Source organism: Equus asinus, chromosome 7 (assembly GCF_041296235.1).
Source record: "Equus asinus isolate D_3611 breed Donkey chromosome 7, EquAss-T2T_v2, whole genome shotgun sequence".
In the NCBI taxonomy this organism is placed as follows: domain Eukaryota; kingdom Metazoa; phylum Chordata; class Mammalia; order Perissodactyla; family Equidae; genus Equus; species Equus asinus.
In genome coordinates, this window is record NC_091796.1 from 45,194,009 (window position 1) to 45,209,555 (window position 15,547).

Here is a 15,547-nt window from a genome sequence, read left to right on the forward strand (position 1 = left end):
ACTATTCCTAGATCATGTGCATGGGATTTTACCCAAGTTTTAGCACTGGATTTCTGGCCCTTATTGTCAAAATAAGCCAGTAAAACCAAGGCTGTGGCACTAGAATCACGTCTGGGCTGTGTCTTCCCAAAGGAAGCATTGACATAAGTTTTCTTATTTAATAGGGAAGAGTAATTTTCCTCCTCCTTTCCTTACTATCTCTGTTTAATGATAACTTTGGTGTCCTTGGGCAGCATTATAATGATGCATTCCCTATACAAATGATTAAAAATTATTAAAAGCTTGAAAATATATGTCTTATAGTAAGTTCATCCCTACCAAACAAATTTAAGCATTTCGAAGAAAAGTAATTTTGCAACTGCAATGTATTTGCATTTCTCTTTCCTCAAAAAATTGCTTATGCAAAACATTACTTATAGTGTGTATAAAAATCATCTAAGTTTTCTGGATATAACTTTTTATTCTTTCATTTTTATTACAGAGAGAGGAAAGAAGCATGAGATATTCCATAAGGAAAACAATATAAACTCCAAAATTGTTATACAAAATTATTGAACTTATCATACACAAGCTAACATTAGGAGCAATGTGGAATCACTAAAAGAAACAGTTTATTTTTTAGCCCATTAGAAATCTAAAAAATAAGATTTATTGGTCAGCTAGGGACTTTGTTGGAATTTACACAAAGAAGTTGGTGTACTAGTCAGCTCTGGCTGTCATAACAAAAAACCACAGATGGGCTGGTTTAAACAACAAAAATTTATTTTTTCACGGTCCTAGAGGCTGGAAGTCCAAGAACAAGGTGCCAACAGGGTTGGTTTTTTGTGAGACCTCTTTTCCTGGCTTCCAGACAACCACCTTCTCCTTGTGTCCTCATGCAGTTTTTCCTGTGTGCAGGTGGAAAGAGAATCTCCCGGGTCTCTTTCCCTTCTTATAAGGACACTGAGTCTATCAGATTAGAGCCCCACCCTTATGATCTCGTGTAATCATATCTCCTTAAAAGCCCTATCACCAAATACAGTCGTCTTGGGAGTTAGGGCTTCAGCATATGAATCTGGGGGGCGAACACAATTCAGGCATAACAGTTAGGGGCACCCTTCTAAGTTTCTCTCCTTCCTGGGATTCCACTCCTCACTTTGCAATGGCTGTGATTGCCCTGGTCTCTCTCCTCTGGTAACCCAGACGGGAAAATGGAGAGTTTTCTATAGAAGCTTCAACTTTGCCAAATTACACTGCAACCACAGTCTACATTCAGCAACAATAGCAAAAGCAGGGAAGCAACCCACACCAAATTTTGACTCCTTCCGAAATCTTTCTGGCTTTTTTCATTCTCTAGAGTTGTTAGGGTGTTTAATTGTTATTATTTTGTTTGTTATTCCGTCCAGAGTTTATTGTCACTGATTAATATGTCTGTCATTTTGTTACTATTACACTTTCCCTATTTGTCTAGTTTAGGGGTTGGAGGTAGTAACAATGGCCCATTTCTTTTGTAGAGACACCCCTGCTTTATAAGCAGGGCACTATGTGGGGGCAGGTAGCCTCTGGTTTCTTATCTTTCCTCTCCTGATGTGGAATCTCTGCCCTAGAAGCAAGCTAGGGAGAGGACAAGGGCAAGGGCAAGGGCAGAGGGAGCTAGGGCTCCAATATTCTCAGTCTGACATGCTTGGGGTAGAGCTTCTGCTCTTATCAGTGGAGGCTAGGTAGAGAAATGGAACCCTTATCCTTTCCAATCCACTTGCCTGGAGTTTAGTCTCTGCAACATGGAATTGGGGCACATGAAAAATTTTGGCAGCTGCTCCTCTCAGATAGATACAATAGCTTGGGGCAGGGGACATGGGAGCCCTGTATTCTTGGTCACACTCATCCAAAGTGGAGCTTTTGTCACACTGAGCTGTGGGAGGAAGAAGGGAGGTGTGGGGCTCAAGTGTTACAGACTCCCATTGTTCTTACCAAGATGTAGTAGATTTTCTTGAATAATTTTTTCGTTACTGATCTATGCCCTTAGGACAACTTCCAGAGACTTTAAATGACTAGGGCTTTTTAAAATACAATTTTCACCACTTATGGTAGTTTCTCTGGAAAGCAGGGCTATAGAATTCCTCATGCAATTATTCTGGAAATGGATTTCTCGCTGTATATTTAAATCCCATGTAACTGTTATCATTGTTTCATACTGTCAATATTCATTGAGATTTACCCATTTTCTCCAAGCTTCTATCCAGGATAAGTTTATTTCTGCTGACAGACACTCTTTTGTATTCACTTTAGTGCAAGTCTGCTGATGACAAATCTTCGTTTGTCATAAATGTCTTTATTTCATTATTTCTGTAGGCTATTTTTAAACTAGATTAGCAAAGAATTCTTGGCAGTACTTTTTTTCAGAACTCTGACAATATCAATTGTCTTCTGGATTTTATTGTCTATGTTGAGACACCAGCTGTCAGTCTAATTGTTACAGCTTTAAAGATACTTTGACATTTTTTGTAGTTATCATAGGTAATTTTTTTGTTTTATTTTTATGTTTTTGTGTGCTCTTGTAGGTGTGATTTTCTTTGTTTTGGTGCTGCTTGGAGTTTATAAGGCTTCCTGAATATTTAACTTGATATGCTTCATTAGTTTTAGAAAATCATTTCTTCAAACATTGCTTATGCCTCCTTTTCCATCACTTTTTCTTCTGGAATTAGAATTCTTATATTTCAGATTCTCTAACTATATTCCCTATACCTCTCCCTTTATTTAGTACATTTTCCATTCTTTTGTTTCTTCTTCATTCTTGATTTTTTTTACCATTTTTCTTCTTTATCTATTCTCTCTTTAACTGTATCTAATCTGTTGTTAAACCAGTTCTCTCCTTAACCTATCAAGATCTTAGTTACTGTATTTTTTAATTGTAAGCTTTCCACTAGATTATTTTTCAATTCAATTATAGGAATTGAGATTATTTGAAACTGGGCTTTACCAAATTTAACAACTGGTCTGCTTCTCATTCGTACTTACCAATAAGACATAGTCTTCAGAGTCTCAATCCAAAGTCTTGCACAGTTACTCAATCTCCCCATCCTTGGCAGACACCAAAGTGCAATAATTGTTCTCCTCTCCCAGAAGCCTTTAAAATTTCTTCTCAACTCCCCACTCTCCCAGCATTAGCAGATATTTCTTGCAGAAAGCTATTCCAAATGTCTGGCTCACTTACCCAGGTTTCCCTCTTCTAAAGGGCTCAAGATACATAATTTCTCATGCTTTCTTAGCTCTCAGATGTATTCAAGCATATGATTTTTATATCTTGTCCATCTTTTCTTGTTTTGCTCAACAGGAGGGTTATTCTGCAATATCTTGTCAGTCCCCACCAAAAACAGAAGCTCTGCAATATATTTTCCAAAATGAGCTCAGGAAATGTTTTAAAATCCTAAAAATAAACAAAAACCATCAATGGCTTCTGAATATGTTTACAATATAATCCAAATATGTTATCATGTTTTACAAGGCCCTACAAGACGTGGCCACAGCCTATTTCTTCAACCTTACCTTGACTAATCTCTCCTTAATTTATTAACACCCACAAGATTAACCTTTCTGTTACACATACACACCAAACAACTTCCTGCCTCTTGGACTTCGTATTTATGATTCATCTGGAACACTATTACCAGAGTTTTACACAGGATTGACTCCTACACATCTTTATCTTTTCTTAGATATTACTTCCTCAAAACAGCCTAGCCTTTCCATCCAACCCATAAAGACTTCCTCACTCAGTTACGCTCTATTGCAAAAACACCTTCTAAATTTGTCTTTAGTATTTATCACAATCTGTAATTATCTGTCTTTTCATTAGAATTTTATTTTTACAAGGGCAGAAACTTGTGAGTCACCACTACTTCTTTAGCACTATGAATAAAGCCTGACACGTAGTAGCGACTCATTAAATATTTATTTAAACAAATGAATTATAGCCCACGACTATAAGCAAATTCATTAACTTTTTTGACCCTCAGTTTTTCAGTTTTCATTTTAAAGTTGGGGTGATCATAATAATAATGCCTAACATACTTAATTAAGTAATAAATATGAAAATATCTAATACCTAGAAGGTATTTAATAAACTTATTTTTACTTCTCTCTTCTTTTCCCTTTACTTTTTTAGGTAGTTACTAATCAATAGGACAAAGTAAGCATCATTTTATCTTTTTGGTATAACCTATTCACCTGGAGAATGTAGTAAGGAGCAATTTCTAATATAATAAAATTATAGGATGGGGGAGTTTCAAATTTCCCTGGAAGCACAATCAAATTTTCCTTGGTGCCCTTTCCATGATCTAGATTTTTTAAAAAATCTTCTTGCTTCTTGAAAATGAATTTTTGCATATGTGAAAAATGTCAAAATAAAATGAATATTTCTTTGATTGGGGTTTGGCATTAATTTGTATATAGCAACAGTTTTGGAGAGAGAGTAAAATACTTGCCTCTGCTCTGAATCCATTACTGGCTGTCACTTCCAGTTCCCCAGTCACTACCTAATTAAAGCATTGCCTGGATTTTATGTCTTAGAAGTGAGGTGGACAGAATTTATTTACTACAAGACCCCTGGCTACATGATGGTTAAATGGTCTGAGTATATGTGGCTGTTTATTAAATATGATTTGACTATGATTTGTACCACGTTAGTGCTGAGAGTTTCTGGAACTTCAATTCCCATGTATCCCATTATTTCTGTTCTTAGGTTTTTAATGAACAAGCATTTCACCAAGTAGGTCTCATTAGCAGAAACATAGCAGGATTAGTAAATTTGTTCTACATTCCTTCCATGGCGGAGCAGTATGACGGCATTCTGCAGAGGTTGGCAGGGCTATAGTCTGCTTCTATTAAGCTATAGAATATAAGATAATGCATGCATAATAAATTAGCAACTTGAAACACTTCTATCTTGATTTTATATATCCATAATATATAAAGCCTTGTTCTAAGAGAAGTACTTCTATTAAGAAAAACTCAATTTATTCCATCAAATTATCTTCACTTCCCATATCTGGCATGAGGAACAAGAAATACTTATTTATTAGGATTTCACAGTAAAATTCCGTGCATTCTGTTTTGTTTGTAGATAGTAGAGTGACTGCAAATTCTTTGTGCTTAAATACTTTGTGACCCCATTAGAGAGAGAGCACAGCATAAAAATATTCATTGTGTCATAAACATAGTCATTATTTCTAGCACATACTGAAAATTACCAGTATCAGCAAGGATATGGAAACCTTCCAATTAAAGCCACAAGATAAAACGGAGTAAATAACCACTCTTTCACAACAAATGCAAGGCTCTAAATCTATCAAATGTGAAACCAGAACTGTACACACTATGAAGTTTAATAAAATATGTCTTGAGAGTTCCCTCTCAGGTAGACACATGACTTACACCATATTCATTAGAATATTGCAATTAGAAACATTTGAAAACTCCAACTCGGAGTAGGATATCTCTGATATTGTGAATGATTTTGACATTATTAGTGGATTTATTCAGCTAAAGGTAAATGCTTCTTTCGGAGATGAAAGATATAATTTTTTAGTTTCATTAATTCTCTCAGACCACGCACAATTGGCTAAATTAGACTCCTTTGAAAGTTCATAATCATATAACTTGAGTTATTAATTATTTCCCTGTTTTTGAACAACTTTATATTGGTTACTGCTGTGTACACTACATTTCATTTTCCCAGCTGTTAGATTGGCTTGTATTTTCATCGTAATTGACCAAATGGAAGTCTTTTGCTGGCAATTTATCTAAGGAAAATTCTATTGTGTGTGTAGAATATTTGGTGGAGTTTCCAATAATCTAAAATTAGTGAATCCCAAATAGTGGTTGAATTGCTTCTCTTTGTCTATCATTTCTTCATTCACTAATTCCTTCATAGTAATATTATCTACCTCTTGAGTTTCTTTTGATGTAATCCATATATATGGGGCTAGGATAGTACTGGCACATAATTAGAGATCAGTAGACGTTGGTTATTACTGTTTGTATTAGTTAAATTATTAGTTCAATCAATGATTAGAATACATTATGGACAGGCAAATGCTGTGTACGAATGATGAGTAAAGTAGATAAGTCCTCACACCCACGAAACTTCTATTCTGTGGATGAACAAATGAAACAAATATAGATGTATTCTGGATGAGATGCTTTCCGATCAATCAGGTCAGCAAAATACATCAAAATACTAACTCATTTTCAAATTACCTCTTGTTAGCAACGGGTTTTCTTTTCTTAAAAACTAAGAATTCTGTGATCTAGCGAAAGTTTTAGAGCACTTTTTGATCTCTGTAGTCTCGATATCAGAAAAAGCCCAGTAGTAGGAGTTAGAAAAGTTAGCTCCAGCTGGTCTCCCACTGTCTACCTGACCTTGGGCAAGTCACTTACATTCACTAGGTCATGCAGAATGGAAGGCAAATATCTGGGAAGTGAGGCCCAGGGATTTGTAATTTTTTTTTTTTAAAGATTTTATTTTTTTCCTTTTTCTCCCCAAAGCCCCTCTGGTACATAGTTGTATATTCTTCGTTGTGGGTCCTTCTAGTTGTGGTATGTGGGACGCTGCCTCAGCGTGGTCTGATGAGCAGTGCCATTTACGCACCCAGGATTCGAACCAACGAAACACTGGGCCGCCTGCAGCGGAGTGCGCGAACTTAACCACTCGGCCACGGGGCCAGCCCCCCAGGGATTTGTCATTTTAAAAAGCTCCCAAGCTGCTTCTGAAACACAGCCAAGCAGAGTTAAGAAGAATGCTACCAACCCTCCCGATTCTCTTGCACTGTGACAAGGACTTCCAAAGTAGGAGAATAAATGAATGATGGGATTTCTCCTCTCTGCCACAGTGCACACACGTAAAAGACACGATTAGAATGTTTCCAGTCTTAAGATGATTTTCACTAATGCATTTTATCAAGTAGACATTATTTTGGATTCTTAAAGGCCTCTATTAAAAAGCAATCCATCCTGAAGCCATCAGATAATCAGTCCTACTATAGCTTCATCTGAATGACTTTACAACCTCATCCTTTTACTATCAAGCCAAAATCAATAGGGGGCTTTGGCTGTGAGACGAGAGTGAGGTAATTTTGAACTACAGGGTGCAGTTGAGGTTTTTTAGAGGCACTGTGACAGCCAAGGGGCAGAGCTAGGGATGTAGATACTTGGCAGGTAGAGAAGAGATATCAGGCTTCAGAGAAGTGATGCCAAATAGGAGATGGGGATGCAGATTCATTCATCCGCTCATTTGTCCTACAAATGTTCTTTGAATTCTGCTCAAACACAAGCATTTATGCTAGCCATCAAAATTCACAGCCTAGGGATCAGCCTGGTGCTGTGGTGGTTAAGTTCACACACTCTGCTTCAGCATTCTGGGGTTCATGGGTTAAGATCCTGGTTGCGGACCTGCACACTGCTCATCAAGCCATGCTGTGGGTGCGTCCCACATACAAAATAGAGGAAGACTGGAACAGACATTAGCTCAGGGATAATCTTCCTCAAACAAGGAAGAGGAAGATTGGCAACAGATTAACTCAGGGCCAATCTTCCTCACCAAAAAAAGTAAAAATAAAAAAATAAAAGATTCACAGCCTAAAAGTGATTAGAGCTTACTGACCAGCAATTGTTGCCCACTTAATAATTTTGCCTTGGGTTCATGGTAGTTAATAACTGTTCAACACCATTAATAACTATAACCTCTGCAATCTGATATATAGGTCTGACTAATTTATTCCAACATTTTGTTACAGTATACCACCTTCAGGACATTCGCCAAATCATGTAAATCTCCATGATTATGTACTTTATATATATTTTTGAGTATCGACTTACTGCTTATACCTAAGACATTTATTTAAAAGGTAAATCAGTGCCGAAAGTGGAAAATTAATACCTTTTGCCTTTAGTGTACATTAACCATAAAAATAAATGCAATGAAAACAAAACAATACTGTTAAGTCCTTCTTAGTTGCAGTTTCCTGATCAAGGCTTAAGGATGACTTTCATATTGTCAATAAGGGGTATGAGCAATCGTTAGAAAGTTGTTAAGGATGTCTTTTCAACACACTGTTGCTTTATCCTTAACCCAAAGTATCCGAAGAAAATATTATCAATTTATTAATGTTAATTCAATCATACATTGTTCACAATATGGAGGACATTGAATTAACAAATGAAGACATTTTTCACACAGACTAAAAATGAATATTAACATTAAAAATGCTTTCATATATGTAGAAAATCCCAAAAAATTAATAAAAAAACACTTGTGACTGAGAAGTGATGATAGCAAGGTTGCAGGATGCAAAGTTAATATACAAAAGTTAATTGCTTTCCTATATGTCAGCAATAAACAATTAGAATTTGAAATTAAAATCATAATACTGTTTGGCCAGTCCTGGTGACCTAGTGGTTAAGTTCAGTGGCCCGGGCTCGGTTCGTGGGCGCAGACCTATGCCACTCTGTTAGCAGCTATGCTGTGCTGGCAGACCACATACTAAAAAATAGAGGAAGATTGGCACAGATGTTAGCTTGGGGCAAATTCTCCTCAGCAAAAACCAAACCAAAGCAAAACAAAACATAATACCATTCACATTAGTATGTGTACCCAACAAAGGTTGACTTGTGTGTCAATTGTTGGAACTCTGAACAAACTTTTTCAAAGAAAAAACATTCTCAAAGTGTTTAAATTCCCATTCCTATCTACAAAAGCTTTTTCAACCCAATGTGTGGTTGAGCATGTGTCCTCATACTACTAGTCAACTTAAAATGTTCGGTCCGTCAATTAGAGTTTCTACTCCCGCCTCATAAAAGTAGGGACTGTCCAGGTTCTGAGTGGATTTTATTCAGATCCTGGCCCCAGTATTTTTCAGAAAGACTACGGTAAAGATTTCAGATTTATGGGATGGAAGGGGGAGTTTCTTAGGTAATAAACAGCATCTTGGATGCAGACTAGGTTGTGCTTTTCAGCAGAATTCTTTGTTTTAGGGGTAAATCTCTAGTGGCTATGTGGTTGGGAGTTGGGAAGCTGTTTATGTGTGGGTTTGGTAAGCTTTTATTTTTCTTTTGATAAGAGATTCTCATTTACATCAATATTTTTAAAATATGAGAATCATTATCATGGCTCATATTTAACGTGTGCTTCTTCTGTGCCAGAAATTAAATGAAAGACTTGGTATGGATTGTCCGGTTAATCCTCAAACAAACCTAAAAGATAGGTACTATTATTTTCCCCATTTTACAATAAGGAATTTTAAGCTTAGATAGCTTACATAACATACCCCGAATCACAGATTTAGTAAGTAGTTATGCCTGGATTTAAATTTGTTTAGTCTTATAGTAAAGTTCAAAATCCGAAAGTGCTATATACTGCTTCTTAAAGAAATGACTCAAATAAGAGGGAAAAATTAAAAATCAGCCTCGTTATTGATCTCGCATCCATAAACGCATAATGCGACCGGAAAACATAACATAATGTTGAGCTCTAGGTAATTCAGGTCATGAAATACTGTGCTTACCAGAAGAATCCAGATAAGTATCCAAAAGTCAAAATGAGGGGTATATTGGTTTGAAAAATGTGCAGTCGTCTCAGTTTTAATTTGAAGTGGTGAAAGAGAAAGCAAGATTTTTTTTCTCCAAATTGACATATGCAGAGTAATTATTTTCCAGGTCACATCCACAGCAGCTTTCACTTTTACTAAGTGAACCTCGGCTGAAATAATACTTTGCTTCCTGTTTGATTCTTTTGTAATGAGCCTGGGCTGAATACTGGGAAGAATGCTGTGAAGAGAAGAGGGCAACAAGCAGGACACGGAGTCAATGACTTGTCTGGGCATTAGCCTCTTAGATCCTTTGATCTGGGTTGCCCTCTGATCGATGCAGCCTGCAGAGCCTCAGGTCAGGCGTGGAGCTACTTTGCCTAAATGTCCCTCAGGGGAAACAATGGGCTGAAGCTGGAGCAGAGGAAGAGAGAGAGATGGAGGGACCAGTAGGGAGCCTGCACGGAAGCATTCACACCATGGGCTGTATGGTCTGTCCCGAAAGGCAGTGATACAAAGCACATCACACAAAAGCGAGACTAGCCCTGTAAGCCTCTAGAATTCAGTTCTCAGCATCTGTGTTCTGCCTCCTGAACATTTGTATCTCACTATAGGAAGGAGGATGAAACAGCTGCACATGTTGTCTCTAGTGTTGTAAACCTGTCATCAGCCCTGCATTGTTTACATATGGCTACAAGGTCTTTAAGCTCAGGATCCCTTAGCTATACAGCAGGGACAGATATTTACATGACAGCTGTGTCAGTTGGAAGCAGCCCTGTGAGCTTGTTTGTTTCACTAAAGCTCCAGTCACCACCACTCGCCCCTCCCCCACTGCCCTAAAGACACAAATCTAATTCTTCCCCCTTTTTCAAATGAGCTCCATGTTAATAATAGAACTGCAGTGCAGATGCTCAAAATGGAAATAGCTGGCATTTCCCTAACAAGACTCATAATTCTGCTAGAAATAATGGATTTCAAGTGAAATAGCTCGAGTCCAAGAAGAGTGGTTATAATTCATGACCAGACGCCCAAATGAAATCAAAATCTGGGAAACATGCAAAGTGCTAATTTTCTACATCAGTGGAATTTATCAAGTTCCTACTGATTAATTTGAACAGTGGTTTGGTTGTTCAATTGATAGAGCTTTGTTTGCCTTGCAAAGACATCTGAATGACATTGATTCAAATGTTACTGCAACTTCCTGGTTTTGCAAAAAGCTTTTAAAACTGTAAACCAAAACCCTCCAAATCACAAGTGGCTGATATTAAATGTTTTTATTTTTAAAATTCTTTACCATTTGAGGGCAAGCCTCCTATTTACTTCACCAATGAGGTAAAGAGCAATACATCTTTGGAGAACAATTACTATGGAATTCTCAAGGAAGTGGAGCTTAATTCATTACTGTTGCTTTAATTTATTATTAGCTTTTCCAAGAAAGTACTTACAACATAATAATGACTATTTACAATTAGCCTGGTTGAAAAATAACCCGCTCCTAAAATGCTTATGAATAGTTCAACGTTGATGATATGCCGTAAAATCTCTTTTTCACCATCTTACTATGCAAAATAGAAAAATATTGTCTGACTGTGGTAGGTTGAATCCTGACCCCAGCTCCCCAAGCCAAGATGCCCAATCCTAATCCTAGAACCTGTGAATGTTACTTTATATGGCAAAAGTGACCTTGCTGGTGTGATTAAATTAAGGATCTTGAAATGGAAAAATTATCTTGGGTTATCTAGGTGGGCCCAATGTAACCACAGAGGTCCTTATAATAGGGAGGCAGGAGATCAGAAAGATAGAGGATTATGGGATGATGAAAACAGAGAGAGATTTGAAGATGCTACACTGCTGACTTTGAAGATGGGAAAAGGGGCCATGAGTCAAGGAATGCAGCTCTAAGAAGACAAGGAAAGAGGTTTTCCTCTTATTGAGCACAAGATAACAGCCCCAAAATGGAGTCGCTTATACTAAGCCCCACATCACCAAACTGAGACTTAATTACAGTTTCAGCTCTCCCAGAAATGGTATCTTAAACCAGTCAAGCAGCAACTGCCTCTTCAGCATTAGTTAGGTAACCTACCTGATAGACCTCTGCCACCCTCTAAAGGAAGTAAACTTGCAATAACCAACCCGCTTTTTTGCCTAGTATCACTTCCTTGTCCCTGCTCCCTTCTGCCTATAAAGCCTTTCATTTTGTACAGCTCCTTGGAACTCCTCTCTATCTACTAGATTGGATGCTGTGCTATTCATGAATCCTTGAATGAAATCAATAAGATCTTTAAAATTTACTCAGTTGAATTTTGTTTTTTAACACCCTTGAGTGCCCTGAGGGAGTGCAGTTCTGCCAACACTTTGTTTTCAGCCAAGTGAAACCCATTTTGGTTTCAGAGCTGTAAGATAATAAATTTTTGTTTCTTTGAGCAACTAAGTTTGTGATAATTTGGTTTAGCAGCAATAGGAAGCTAATACATAGGCATTAACCTGAATACTTACAGCAATTAACGCCCTTAGATAAGTAGAGAGAGCGAGTGTTTCATTTGAACCGGAAAATATTGACTAAGATTTAATACGTTCAGTTAGCTTAAGACATATGATTTCCAGTCATTTTAAAGTGAAACACATTCTCCCATTCTGGAGCCCTGTTAGGTGATTTGGGATTTTGTTAATTTGAGCATGGCTGGTCCCAGAGCCGCGTGCCTTTGGAAGACCCAACGGCCGAAAGGACCAAGGTCATGAATGAGCTGTCCAATTATTCAGGAAATTACGGACAGGTGCTTGACAACTCATGTTCTATCATTACATATCATTCACCGAGTTAACAGTTTCAAATGGTTAACTGAAGTTCATGTTTCTCTAAGTCTTTAAAAAAAATCCAATATATAAATACAATAAATCCTCATTTGTTACCTTGTAAAAACAGAGGAGAGATTTCCCAAGAAGGCAGGGACCTAGAACGTGAATTTTGAAGTTGGCAAACACTCAGGTTCAAATCTCAGCCCTACAATTTACTAAATTTGTGACCTTGGGATAGTAACCCAATCTTTCTGAACTTTGGTTTTCTCCTCTATAAATTGAGAAAGAAATGTCCTGTTGGTTTATCATAGAGATGAAAAAAGATAAAGATTGTCTGTAAAGATTATCTGAGATCATTAGCAATATGGTGCCATTTTAATACTGGAAACCATCCACACACTTCTTCTCAGAGGGTCCTGTCAATTCCTGAAAGTTTGGGATTTCACTTGTAGCCCAAAATCTACACTAAAGTTTCTAGAGGAAGAAGACCAGTCTGGCTGAGAAAATGTGCCCCTTATCGGGTGTTGAGGAGTGAAGAAGGTGAGGCCGGGGAATGGACTGAATTAAGGCCATAGAAGCTGTCTTCTTTTTCTCCTAGTGGAGTCCACCTCCTGCTCTTTTTCCTTCTTTTTCTTAATGACACAAGGCAGTTATTGCTGTGAAAATATTCTTCTCTAGAGAGGCATGGTTTAAGACAATGATAGCTTTAGGAACTTTGCAAAAGATTGGGATCTTGGGAGAAAGAAAATCATGAGACAACACCATTCTACCCAAAATGTGCGTTAGAAACCACAATAAATCATATCTGATCATTTTTCCTTGGCTAAGTCACATATAGCTTTAAATTAGATAATAATTAGCTTATCATTCACTTCTAATTTTCTCCTATTCACCTATAACTAGGAACCAAAAGAGATTTGAATGTAAAATTTTTGTAATCCACTAATTAATGACATTTAGTTTTCATCGAGCTTTTTTCAGAATGGATTGAGACTGGTCATTGTGAAAAGAACAATGAACCAGATATGAAGAATCCTAAAATTTAATCTCCCTTCTGTCTTCTAATATATGTTGAGGTTCTGTGTAAATAAATCTTTATGAATCTCTAGTTTTTTCATTCAGAAAATTAAAGTGGTATTATCTCCCTTTCAAGAAGGCACATGCAAAAATGTCCAGTATATAGTATACACCATTTTCAGAGTATTTTTTTTACTTTTTCTTATAGAAAGAAGAGTATAATGTTAGTCAACAACCCCAGATATGTGAGAAACAACACAGATTTATTAATTTTTCTATTACTCAATGTTGAGCTCAACAGTATTGAGTTGCTGTTCCCTCAAGGTGGTAGAAATTGCAATCTGAGTCCATCCACTAAGATTGCTTCTGAAGCAATGAAAACTGTTCTCATGGTAACCAGACTGCCTGGGTTTCAATCCTGGCTCCACCAGTATTTATCTCTAAGACCTTGGGCAAGTTATTTTACCTTTTTGTGCCTTAGGATATTCATCTGTAAAGTGGGTATAATAGCAATAGCTCCATCATAGGATTTTGTGAGGATCAAGTGAAATAAAACATGAAAAACACATAGTGGGACTAACATATAGTAAGCCCGTTAATAAATGCTAGCTTTGATGATGATGATGATGTGATACTACCAAGTTTACTGAAAGTTGGTGGAGCTGGATGGGGAGGGCAAATGCAGGTCTGCATCTCAGATGTTGATTCTCCAGATGGGCCTGAATTCTGCTCCTGGATTTTGTGGTGAATTTCGTCATTCCTCATATCAGCAGGCTCACTTTACATCTGGGATCTGGGTTCTCTCCCTGCATCTCAGACACACCCACACTTAGCCCAGAGGGACTCACTGAGACTGCCTGAGACCTTGCGTGCCTGGACAAGCCATGCAGCCAGTTCTCCTCCAGGAACATCCTACCTTTTCTAGAGTTCTACCCAGACTCTGCTAATGACATCAATCTTCCCAGATCACCCCAGAGACAAAGGTCAAAATGTATTTTTCTTTGTTATCTTCAGGTAGCTTCATTATTTGTGCATTTAGACCTCCAATCAATCTTAAATTTATTTTGAGTGTGCTGTAAGGTAGAGAGTAGAGACTAACTTTTTAAAATGTGGATATCAAGCTGACTTAGCACCATTTAGGAAAAAAGACCATCTTTCCCTCACTGCAATGAGATGTAACTATTCTAATAAATCAAGTAACCATATACGTGTGGGCTTTCTATTCTGTTTCTACTTTGTTCATCTATTTGTCTATCCATGCACCACCGCACTGTTTTAAATACTATAGTTCTATATAAAATCTGATATCTGGTAGTGTAAGTCCTCTAGATTTGTTCTTCTTCAGTATTGCCTAGACTATTCTTAGGTATTTCTATATGCATTTTAGAATCAGTTTGTCAGTTTGAACACACACATACCCCCCTCACAAAACTGCTGGAAGTTTGACTAGGATTTACTGAATCCATACATCAACCCGGAATATGTCTTTACAACACTGAATCTAATCCAGGCGCATGATATATCCTTCCATTTACTTGGGTCTTTAAAATCTCTCTATAACTTCTGTTGGGTTATAGTGTTTTCAATTGATTTATTTCTAAATATTTGATGTTTTTGGTGTCACGTAAAAATGTTAAAATTTCATTTTTCTATTAGTTTGTTGCTGATATATAGAAATACAATTGAATTTTGCATAACACCTTATTTCTAGTGGCCTTGCTAAGTCCTCTTATTAATTCTAATAGTTGTCTGTAGATTCTTTTTGTATTTTCTATGTACACAATCATGTCGCTTGCAATAAATGAGCATTATATGTCCTCCTTTTCAATCTTTATGTCTTTTATTCCAGTTTCTTGCCTTATTGCACTGATTAGGATCTCTAGTACAATGTTAAGTATAAGATATGTTTTGACATCATCTTCCAGTTCAATAAACTTATGTTTTGCTATCTGCTGCTCTTAACTCATCTAATTAATTTTAAATATTATTTTTCTCAGGCCTCAAATTTCTACTTGATTATTTTTAAGATTCCAATTCTTGATGAAATTATCTTTTCATCTATTTTTCTATCTTTTCCTCTACTTTCTATCTTTTCCTCTATTTTCTTGAACATATTAACTAGTTATTTAAAAATCTTTGTCTACTAACTTTATTATCCAAATACTTGTGAGTTT